Source organism: Pipistrellus kuhlii, unplaced genomic scaffold, assembly GCF_014108245.1.
Source record: "Pipistrellus kuhlii isolate mPipKuh1 unplaced genomic scaffold, mPipKuh1.p scaffold_m20_p_49, whole genome shotgun sequence".
NCBI classification, from domain to species: Eukaryota; Metazoa; Chordata; class Mammalia; order Chiroptera; family Vespertilionidae; genus Pipistrellus; species Pipistrellus kuhlii.
This window is the reverse complement of record NW_023425550.1, coordinates 1777311-1790269: the sequence shown is the minus strand read 5'-3', so window position 1 is coordinate 1790269 and position 12959 is coordinate 1777311.

Here is a 12959-nt window from a genome sequence, read left to right as displayed (position 1 = left end):
GTGTGTGTGTGTATGTGTGTGTGTGTATGTGTGTGTGTATGTGGTGTGTGTGTGTGTGTGTGTGTGTGTGTTTGTGTGATAATCAGGACGTATTTAACTGCTGCTCATACCAAACCCCTGGGTCTCCAGTAACTCCATGTGCCTTGCCTCTGGGTGGAGTGCACAGTGATCACGAATCAGTTTTATGGCACTGCTAAGGCCATAGAGGGAGTGCCTTTTCATAAGTATGGACATTGGGCTCCAGGAAACAGTGAGTTTCTTGAAGGTTATGGTTTCCCAGAGTATCCTTGACTCCAAGTTTGGGTGCCTGGGACAAAACTCAGGGAATTGGAAGGGTTTACCAACTGGGATCATCCTGAGTTGTGACTCTATCCTCTAGCCAGGGCATACAGAATTGAAGTGAGGGTCTAAGGCTGATACCATTGAAGAGGAGTGTTTCAGACATTCAAGGGAATTAGCCCCTGGAGAGCAGGCCATGCCAACGCTCCTAAATTCTGGCCCTATTATGTGGAAAAGCCTGGAACTTTGACTAGAGGGTTCTTATTTTTTTCCATTACCTCGAATATTGTCCTATGAAACAGAAGGGTCTTAAAGAATGAGGAAAATTCTCCACTTAATCCCTTCTGTTCTTCCCATCTCAAATCCAGGAAAATCAAGTTAAAAAAGAGGTTCCTCACAGTCCATGGGCCAGAAGGACAATCAAGAAATAGACCTCAGTCATGCTCAGCAGTGTTGAACCTCCCAAGGCATGCCATTGAGAAGGAGCGCAATGAAAATAAATTTCAAGTCCACTCTTGGTTAATTAGAACATTCACGCAGAAATACAGCCTGCTTCCCCTTTCTGTCAGCATTTGAAGAAGTGACTTGGGATTGCTTGTGCCCAGCAGAGCTTTAGTTGCCTGGTTGGCTGAGGCTCCCTGAGGTAAGGGTTTAACTCTATTTCTGCTTCCTTAACCATTTTAGAATCAAACTTTAAAAGTCTTGCAGTTCTCTGTCTTTTTTTCAAGAACAGACCACCCTCTGTCAGAACCGGTTTGGTTCAGTGGATAGGGTGTCAGCCTGCAGACTGAAAGGTCCCAGGTTCGATTCTGGTCAAGGGCATGTATTTTGGTTGTGGGTACATCCCCAGTAGGGGATGTGCAAGAGGCAGCTGATGGATGATTCTCCCTCATTGATGTTTCTAACTCTCTATCCCTCTCTCTTTCTCTCTGTAAAAAAATCAATAAAATATATATTTTAAGAAAACAGACCACCCTCATATCTTCCTTTCCCTCACTTTCCCCTGCTATTGCAGCAAATGTTCTCCTTCCCATGGGTGCAGAAATAAAAAAGGATAGTGAGACATATCTGTCACTTACTGTAATATACAGGAGTGGATCAATCAAACCTACTCCTACTGCTATTCTGTCCCCATTCTCCCTGGTCACAGAGGCATTGTTGTAGAGATAATCCTACACCATTCCAGGTCATTTTGTCCAAATATCTGGATTGTCATATGAGGAAACGGAGGCCCAGATAAGAAAAAGGGATTAAGCATATACAAAATGGTTACATAAGCATAGAGGCCCAAACTAGAATCCTGTTTGCAGGTTTGCCTATTTCTAGAAGGTTGTTTCCGGTGACTGAGCTTTGACTGGAAGTTCCAGCAACCGCCAGCAGGTGGGAGTAGATTTCTTTAGATGGATATTCTCAGCAACCTGGAATTAAATTCCAGGGGCAGTGGGTCCCTTGTTTGTCAGGGTAAACAAGCCTGAAGCTTTAAGTTATAATTTTTGGGTGACCTTGCGACTATGGAGAGTGTCAAAAAGTGGATGATGATGATGAATTCACTTCCAGACCTTACATCCCAGAGGGCCCTCACACCAAAGAGTCTGAAAAGCAATAAAAAATACCAAAATGTACTTGTTGAACTTTTGTCTGGTTAATCTATTAGAAGATCCATAAATATACAAATTGAACGGACTCAAGCCTGAATATGGGATCATGTTATAGGAGAAAGAGCATTGACCTGAAGTTATCTATTTGTGTTCTGAACCAAGGTCTACCACATGACAGTGAATGTTCCAGTTTGACTGGAGTATAAGGTAAATTTAAAGTTAGACAAGAGGTCAGAGGCAAGAGATTAGGCAGAACCTGGCCTAGTGAGCACCATACACAAAATGCTCAATAAATAAATAAATAAAGATAGTTTTGTAGTTAATTGTCCAAATCAAGGAATTTGAAGCTTATTTTAGAGTCACCATAAGCTTTGAAGTGTTTGTGCAGGGGAATGACTTAATCAGAGTTGTGCCTTGGAAAAATTCCTGGTTACTTTGGAAAGGAGGGACTGGAAGTGAAATTGAGGACAATGAGAGCAGCTAGGAGGATATTTTATATCTCTGCTCCTGGCAATGGAAGCCTCAGTGATTTGGACTAACTGTCCCAGTGAGTTCAGGTAAATAAACTGGATGAAATATAAGAAGAAATTACCTTCATAAAAAGCTAAAACTAACGAGTCTAATCTGTAGATTCAACGAAATCCCTATAAAAATTCCAAAGGCATCTTTTTAAAACTAGAACAAATAATCCTAAAATTCATTCAGAACCACAAAAGGTCCCCCAAATAGTCAAAGCAATCCTGAGAAGGAAGGACAAAGCTGGAGGCATCACAATTCAGGATTTTAAACTTTTTAATAAAGTTATAATAATCAAAATAGTACGATACTGACATAAAAAGAGACACACAGCCACATGGAACAGAATTGAGAGCCTAGGATAAAGGCCAAGCATATACAGTCAACTAATATTTAAGAAGGGAGCCAAGAAGACTCAGTGGGGAAAGTATCATTTCTTCAATAAATGATGTTGGGACTCTGGCCAGTGTGGCTTGGTTGGTTGGAACATCGATCCATACACCAAGAGGTGGCAAGTTCAGGGTCGTGTGAGGGAAGCAGCCAAATTGATATTATACTCTCACATTCTTACCCCTCCCCCCATCTCTCTCTCTCTCTTTCTGTCTCTCTCTCTGTCAATAAGGAAGGAAAGAAGGAAGGAAGGAAGGAAGGAAGGAAGGAAGGAAGGAAGGAAGAGAGGGAGGGAGGGAGGGAAAGAAAATTTAAAAACAAAAATACAGTAAATGGTGTTGAGAAAACAGGATAATCACATGCAGAAAATGAAATTGGACCCCATCATAGAGTACATAGGGAAAAAGCTTCTTTTTATATAATATATTTTATTGATTTTTTACAGAGAGGAAGAGAGAGGGATAGAGAGTTAGAAACACAGATGAGAGAGAAGCATTGATCAGCTGCCTCTTGCACACCTCCTGCTGGAGATGTGTCTGCAACCAAGGTACATGCCCTTGACTGGAATCGAACCCAGGACCTTTCAGTCTGCAGGCCGATGTTCTATCCACTGAGCCAAACCGGTTTTGGCTGGAAAAAGCTTCTTGACATTTGTCTTGGCAACTATTTTTTTTATGACACCAACATTATAAGCAACAAAATAAAAATGGGACTATGTGAAACTAAAAAGCTTCCAGACAGCAAAAGAAACAATCAGAAAAATGAAAAGGCAACCACAGAATGGGAGAAAATATTTGCAAACCACACATCTCATAAGGGGTCAAGATCTAAAATATATAAGGAACCCACACAATTCAATAGTGAAAACACCAACAATCTGATTTAAAAAATGGGCAGAGGCACTGAATAGATATTTTACCAAAGAAGACATGCAAATGGGCAGCAGGAACATGAAAAGGTAGTCCACATCACTAATCATTAGGAAAATGCTAATTAGAACCATGAAATATCACCTCATACCTGTTAAAACTGCCATGATAAAAATAGAAGAGACAACAAATGCTGGTGAGGCTATGGAGAAAAGAGTAGTGTACATTAGTATAGCCACAATTGAAAACAGTATGTAGGTTCCTCAAAATGTTAAAAACAGAACTTCTGATCCAGAAATCCCACTTTTGGGTTATATATGTGAAGAAAATAAAATCAGAACCTCAAAGAGATATCTGTACTTCCATGTTAATTGCAGCATAATTTATAAAGTCAAGACATAGAAACAACCTAAATATTTTCATCAATGGACGAATGTGTAAAGATAACATTATATACAAGGTGGGGCAAAAGTAGGTTTACAGTTTGTGAGTATGCAAAAAAATTATTCTTGTATTATTATTTATTAATTATTGTATTATTTTCCATATGAACAATTCTAAACTTACTTATGCTCCACCCTGTATATTTTTGGCATATATATATATATATATATATATATATATATATATATATATAGTTTGGCTATAAAAAATAAGACCCTGCTATTTGTAATAATACTTAATACTTACAGATCTTGAGGGCATTCTGCTAAGTGCAATAGGTCAGACAGAGAAAGACATATTGCATGTTCTTACTTACATGTGGAATCTAAAAAAAGCTGAACTCAAAGAAACAGAGAATAGAATGATGGTTGCCAGGGGCTGGGGTGGGGGCATAGAGGAAATGGGGAGATGTTAGTCAAAGGGTACAAACTTTCAACTTATAAAATGAATAAGTTCTGGGTATCTAATGTACATCATGATAACTATAATAAATAATGTATTATATATTTGGAAGTTGTTAAGAGATATTCTTAAAAATCATCTACACACACACACACACACACACACACACACGGTAATTATGTGAAGGGATGGAAATGTTAAGTAGACTTTCTATAATAATCATTTCACAAAATATATATGCATAAAATCATCATGTTGAACACCTTAAACCTACATATCTTATAAGTAAAGAATATCTCAATAAAGCTAAAAAGAAAACATACCAAAAATAGGGCCTTAAAATCTAGAATTTAAGAAACAGAAGTCCAGGACTTGAAGCCACTTTTGCCCTGAGGGCACTTGATAAATCAAGAATGTTGTGAAACTGAACTCTGTTTTTGGTGGCCTCATGAACAAAAGGGACAACAGTTGAAACTTAAGTCCCAAATAAGTGGGAGATTTGTTAAGTTTTCCTGTGCTTTAAGCTGAGACCCTGAGTAGTTACCCCTTTAGGATAATGGTGAATCAGAAGTAACCAGCCCTTGCAATGGACTTCAGCCTAGATACCCATCATCTGGGTGATTCCAGAAACCTGAAGCCCTGAACTTGCATTAAAGTGGCTTTGGAAAGTGTCACTAGGCATTTATCAGAAGCAAATGAGTGTACTCTCTACAAAAAACTATAATTTCACTGTCATCTTAGGCCAGAAATAATTTTTACAAATAAAAATTTCAATAATATATCAGCATATAGTAAAAAAATAACTAAACATACAAGAAAAATATAAGTTGCATCCAGCAGACAAAAGATGATAGAAACAAATTCACAAAGATTTCTGATATCAGAATTATGAGGCATAGACTATAATAACTATGAATTACCATATTTCAGAAAATAAAAAAGCTTAAAAACATATTCAGGGAACAGAGATGTGATATAGCCAATTTAAAAGGAATCAAATAGAGACCTAAAACCAAAAAATATAACAACGAAAATTGAGAATTTAATAGATGGATGGGTTTAACAAAGGCAAAGCACAACTGAGGACAAGATATTGTTCACATCTGGAGAAGCAAATTATATGGAAAAAACAAAAATGGGAAAAGAGACACAATGAATAGAGTGAGAAGATCTAACATACGTTTAACTGAAGTCCCAGAAGGGGAAGTGAGAGAAATGGGAAAGAAGATGCTGGCTCAAAATTTGAATATGCAACTTTCAGAAGCCTAATGAATTTTGCACAAGAAAAATAACGGTAATTACACTCCTAGAGACATCATAGTGAAAGTGTGAGAAATCAGACAAAGAAAACGTTGATAATGTTCCAGGTTAGAATTAATGGGGTCCCAGTTGAGGACACAGCAGGAAATTGAGACAAGGGGGTGGGAAGGAATAGGAAGAATCTCCACTAACTATAAAGTTTTTCTCCCAGGTACTGATTATAGCATAGTATGCTAAAAGGACATTTGCTTAATCTGAATATCTAGATTGAGCATCATAACCAGCTAGCTACTTAAGCATGTGTCACTGCCTCTGAACCTTAGTTTGCCTGTCTGAAATATGAAGTTATAATAATTACCAGTTGTTAATGGAACAAGTGGGACAGAGATGAATCCTTGTTCTTCCTAATTTCCCACTCTGAGCCTTCACCTCACTTTTCCCCTCCACCCCATCAGTTTTAAAATACTCCATCTGGAAAGACTACTGTCATTATCACTGTTAGCCACCAGGTGTCCTCAGATCTTTGTCTAATTGCGAACTGGCCCTTTCTATAATTGTTTACCTGAATTCAGGCAAGCCAGACTGATATTTAAGAAATAATCTTCCTCAGAAGCTTAATAAGACAGAGGGGAATAAGCACAGGGAGCAGAGATCATTCTGAGAGAGGAGGTTTTAGTGGATGGACCTCTGCTTCTATACTGGGGTCCTAGCTGCCGCTAGCTACTCTGCCCTTTAGAGAGGCGGTTGATGGCTGGCCTTGGACACCCTGGCTCCTGTTCCTAGGGGGAAAGAAGCACGGATTCTGTACAAATAGCGACTGGGTAGCTACTGGAGTTGTGTAGGGCACAGCCTGTGTGACCATAAGAGGTGCCCCTTTCTTATGTGGCTCCCCGAGCCCTATAGGATATCAGAGAGCCTGCATTAGTCTTGCACCAGTTCTCAATTCCTTTTCAGTTCCACTCTTCTCATCTCCACATTTGGTTCCTAATTATTATATGCTTGTATCCTTAGCCATCTTCTCTCTGCTCCTTTCTCAGATTAAATTCTACCAGACTGGGGTGAGGTTTCTTTTAGATACTCTTATTAATCTCTTTACATTTGTGGTAACAGCAGTAATTCATAATAAAGCTGCTGGCAACTTTTTCAGAAATTCTGGTACTTCCCCAAATTGCTCAAAGCAGCCCTTTACTCCATTGAACTGGGGCTGTGTGACTAGTTCTAGATAATGTAATGAAAACCCAAGTGATGCATACTATTTCCAGGATGTGGCAATTAAGATCCCATGTATGTTCGATAAGCTTTATCTTCTCTTGCCCTGGTGATGCTGAAAGCCAGATGTTAAAATGGTGTTATCAAAGATGGGAGAAATCTATATCCTGAGTCCTCAGGTGAAAGAGAGAGGTGATGATCAAATCTGATATTGTTTGAGCTCATAATCAAACTTTGTTATGCTAAACTGCTGAAATTGGTGACTTATTTATTATTTCAGCAATGCCTCATCTATCTTGATGGATACCCTTTCTCCAGGACTCCTCCCAATACATGTATCATTATAATAAAGTTTCATGGACAATTCTTTTGACATATTTCATAGGTATCTTTTTAAAATATATATATTTTATTGACTTTTTTTTTTACAGAAAGGAAGGGAGAGAGATAGTTAGAAACATCTATGAGAGAAAAACATCAATCAGCTGCCTCCTGCACACCCCCTACTGGAGATGTGCCCACAACCAAGGTACATGCCCTTGACCCAAATCAAACCTGGGACCTTTCAGTCCGCAGGCTGACACTCTATCCACTGAGCCAAACAGATCTAGGCTTTCATAGATATCTTGAATCCAAAATATCCCAAGATTATTTTATTCTCCTGAAAATATGGTCCTTTTTAGTTATTCTTAATTTCAGTGAGCTGATATTCGGTTGTGACCTAGAAGACATATATGCCATATTCTTCTATCTCCCCATACTCATATCCATGCAAGCATTCACTCATTACCTATTTATTGAGTACTATCACGTGCCAGCTACTTTTCTGAGAACTGGGACATAATAGTAGAAAACAAACAAACAAACAAACAAACAAATAAAATAAAATCAGTCAAAAATCCCTGCCATCATGGAGCTTAAATTCTAGGAGGAGAAAACAGAACAACACACAAGTGAAATAAGTAAAATATATTGTCTGTTAGAAGATGACAAGAGCAACAAAGAACATAAAGCAGGGAAGTGGGGGGTAGAGAATGCTAGATAAATGGGATGGTGGTAATTGGAGGATGAGGATGTAATTTTATTTTTTAATATATTTTTATTGATTTCAGAGAGGAAAAGAGAGAAAGAGAGAGATAGAAACATCAATGATGAGAGAGAATCGTTGATCAGCTGACTCCTGCATGTCTCCTCCTGGGGATTGAGCATGCACCCTTGTCCAGAATCAAACCTGGGACCCTTCTGTCTGCATGCTGATGCTCTATCAACCAGCTAGGGTGAGGATATTATTTTAAATAAGGTGATCAGGCCGAAACCGGTTTGGCTCAATGGATAGAGCGTCGGCTTGGGGACTGAAGGGTCCTGGGTTCGATTCCAGTCAAGGGCATGTACCTTGGTTGCGGGAATATCCCCAGTAGGGGGTGTGCAAGAGGCAGCTGATCGATAACACTCTCTCATCGATGTTTCTAACTCTCTATCTCCCATCCTCTCTGTACAAAATCAATAAAATATATTTTAAAAAATAAAATTATTTAAATAAGGTGATCAGGTAAGGGCTTGTTATGAAGATGGAATTTGAACAAAATATTGAGGAGAGGGTGCAAGTCATGCAGACATCTGGAGAAGGATCCTGGTAGAGAGAACAGCATAATAAAAGGCCTGAAGATGGAAGCATGCTTTGTGTATTCAAGGAAGAACAAGAAGGTCAGTGAGGCTAGAAGGGGATGAGTAATGGGGAGAGGGATAGGAGATGAGGTCAGAGTGAAAGCAGGGAGGACATATAATGTAAGGCCATTATCTGTAATATATATATATATATATAGCTAATATACAAAGTGTCTCCTTGGGAGTTGGACCAGGAGACCAAGATTTTGAATGCTCGCTATGACATGTGCTGACCACCAGGGGGTGGTGCAGAACAAAGGAAGGCCTCTGCTTGCCCTGATCTCCAGCCAGGCCTAGGGACCCTACTTGTGCATGAATTTCATGCACCAGGCCTCTAGTGCATTATAAGAACTTTGACTTTTCCATGGCCTGAGCTGGGAAGCCAATGGCAGATTTTGGATATAGGAGTGTCATGATCATACTTATATTTTACAGGGATCACTCTAACCACTATGTACGGAATAGGCTGTGAGGAGTAAGGGCAAAAGCTAGGAGATCAGTTGGGAAACGACTGCAATCACTCAGGTGGAAGATGATAGGTTCAGGTTATGACAGTAGTAATGGAAGTAGTCAGATTCTGGATATCTTTTTAGGTAGAAACAAAAGGATTCCCAAATAGATTGGATGTAGGATGTGAAGAAAAAAGAAGGAATCACAAAGGACATCAAGGGTTTTGGCCTAACCAGTTGGGATAATTGATCCACTGTTTATGAAGCTATGTGACTCTGGGAAGAATTTAAGGTACATGGGAAGCCAAGGATTTGGTTTTGAACATTAGAAATTCATTTTGACTATAAGGTACTTAAGTGATGGTGTTCAGTAGAAATTTGAATATATGATATTCCCCCTTCTCTGCCCAGTGCATTCATATTCATATTTCAAGACTCAGCGCAGCTATTACACACTTTTCCCCAACTGGCCTCTAGAATAGCACTTTGCTCCTGTATTTTCATTATTGTTTCTCATCTCTCTGCCATGATGGACTGGGAGATCCTGTAGTCTCGAGACTGTTTCTGACTCATCTTGTAGCTACTTGGAACCCAGCACAGAGTCTGCCTTATATGGAGCACTTAAGAGAGGTCTGTTGAATGAAGCATCTCAGAAATGAATAGAGGAGAAAATTCCCAAAGTTGTAGTTTATGGAGAATGAGGACTTGGAAGTAACCATCATATTTATTAGTCACAGATTTCAAAAGTGACTACTGGAAGAGCAAATGCCTAAGTGTCACATGTTGAGGAGTCAAGTTTTGCTATGGAGACTTCTTTGGCTTTCATTTTGATGAAAGTGGTCTAGATTTGTATCTATCACAAAGAGGGCATCCTCTTCCTAAGAAGGAATATTATAACTCGTCAGTGGGTGAGATATACAGGCAGATAGATTTCTGGCTTAGAAATAGTTCTAATGGAGGGAACCTAAGAGTCAGATAGATTTAAGGGTTCAAATCCCAACTCTACCACTCATCACCACCTCTATGACCTTGGACAAGTCACTTTCTCTATCTGATTTGTTTTCTTATCTGTAAAATTTGAGAATTGAGTGGGGATTAAGTGAGATCAAGATAGTAAAGCACCTAATATACTTACTGAAATAGTAATTGTTAGGAGGAGTGGATAAAAGAGAAATGATATTCAGGGAAAGCAAAAGATGGATTGAGCTTCCCATCACTGTAGATGTTCAAGGACAGACTACATGACCAATTTGTGGAAAGAATAATAATTTATGGAGAGAATAATAATTTAGATTGAATCAGATGAACATTGAAGTCCTTCCCACTATTTTATTTTGTTTTGTTTTGTTTTATTTTATTCCTCATCTGAGGGTATTTTTTTCATTGATTTTAGAGAAAATGGAAGAGAGAAGGATACACATAGAGAAATATCAATGTAAGAGAAGCACATCAATTGGTTGCTTCCTGCATGAGCCCTGTCCAGGGCCTAGGCCAGGGAGGAGCTGCAATTGAGGTAAGTGCCCTTGACCAGAATCAAACTCAGGACCCTTTGGTACACAGGCTGATGCTCTATTAACTGAGCAAAACTGGCTATGGCCTTCCCAGTCTTTAGTTTTATAATTCTAAGAATACCAAGCAATAAAATTGCAGACACAAAGATAGTTACTGAGGCTACTCAGCTAACTGAGTGTTTATGCCTAGATGGGGTCTTTCTGGAGTAATTGACCAAAGAGTAAAATTATTGTACATGACATCCAGGGGCCTGTGAGTATGCAGCAGTTTTGTTTTGTTTTGTTTGGGATGGGGGAGGCTGGTACTGTCTCATATTTGAAAATATATTGCCTGCTGCTGCACACCTGGCATCTTGCCTCAGCACTGCATTTCCTTCTAATAATCAAATAAGTCCCTGAAGTGGCCGCATGTTCATTTTACTCTTTGACTTAGTAAACTGGGACTGTCCATACTAATCTCTCATTTACTCTCTTGAGTTTTATCACAATTGATTCCAGTTTGGGAGAGAATATTGCAGGAGCTGGTACAGGAAGAAAGAGTATTTCTTAATTATCTTGTCTTTTCTGTGTGGCTCACCATATCTTCTTCAATTTGCCCTCTGAGACTATCTCCATGATGCTTTTTCCCACTGTGTCCTCCTCACATCACTGCTCCCACCCTCAGTTCTGTTTTCATGCCTGACTTGGATTCTTGCAATAGCCTTGTAATTGCTTTTCCCTTTTGGTGTTTGCTTTCTCTTTAATCTATTCTGCATTCAAACAGTTTATTCTCTGATTCCAAACTACCCTTCTAGCCCTCTCCTCCCACTCCTTCCTATTATGCATACCCAACTTCTAACCACAGGGGCTACTGGCCTTTCCATATGCAACCCCCTCTTGGTGGATATTCAGTTTCCCAACTCCATCTGTTAAAATCCAATCTATCTTTTAAGCCCAAGACAAAATATTCTTGTCCTTAATGCCACCAGTGAGGGCTCTGACTGTGTGTGCAATGTGTGCATTCTTTGTGCCTTTTATTACAGCTCTGTGTGTACATCATTTATTCCCCTTAAAAGTCTGTGAGCCTCATTTCTCTCATTATTAGCTACATTCTTTCAATGTCTCTTCTCATTTTAAAAAGAAACTCTATTTGCACACCGTGATTTATCCCCGGAATCCCTATCTTATTTAACCAATAAACAACTAAACCAAATCAGGATTTGTGTGGGTGGTACCGCAGTCATTTTAACACCAGCATACTAAAAACACAAATTGCATAAGTTATTTTAGGTATTAATTGACAATATAGAAGTCTGAGTGGATAAAAAAAACACAGGCTACTAATGATTGATTCCACTGAATGTTACCTAAGTGTTTTTAATTAATCAAAAAGAAGCCACATTTTCATCCCTATCACCCCTTTTTCTATTTTAGAAATGCCAAACCCAAGAGAAAGGTTGCTTAAACTACTTATTTGATTCATTTCTTAGATTCTGAGCTTGACTAGCTTAAGCCTTTGGTTTGTTCTTGGGGATTATGGGGTTTTTAAGAATTGAACCATTCTCTAGTTTGCTTTTCAGGATGTGGGCATATTGCAATCATTTAATCCCTTTAATTTATAGAGCATAGAAGCCAGAAGTGAACATAGTATTTACTTTGGTGGTCTGTATTTCCATAAAACAAGATGATAGCAACCCACTGCAGTGCTTCTGACAGATTTCGTGTTCCTGATGTTGTTTATGACATCATTGCCTGTTACAGTGGGTTGCTTCTTCTAGACCAGTGGTTCTCAACCTTTCTAATGCCACAGCCTTTTAATGCAGTTCCTCATGTTGTGGTGACCTTGGCCATAAAATTATTTTTGTTGCTATTTCATAACTATAATTTTTCTACTGTTAATGCATTGTAATTTAAATATCTGTGTTTTCTGATGGTCTTGGGCGACCCTGCTAGCAGTTCTCAACCTGAAACAGCAACCCACAGTTGAGAACTGTTGCTGTAGAGCCTAAGACCACCAGAAAACATATATATTTACATTATGATTCATAAAAGTAGCAAAATTACAGTAATAAAGTAGCAATGAAAATAATTTTATGGTTGGGGGTCACCACAACATGAGGAACTGCATTAAAGGGTCGCAGCATTAGAAAGGTTGAGAACCACTGCTTTAGATGTTTCTTTCTTAGGGAGCCTATTGAATTGAGATGAAGCATGAAAGACCAACCTACCTTAGTAGATGAACATCCACCATGGCTATGTTTGTTAATACTAACAGCATCACTAAAGTAGGACAAAAGGCTTTCACAGTAGGGTATGCACATATTCAAGTACATAACCTTATTCCATGAGTTATGAGGCCTATGAAAGCTTTTCTGTGTAGTTGTAGAT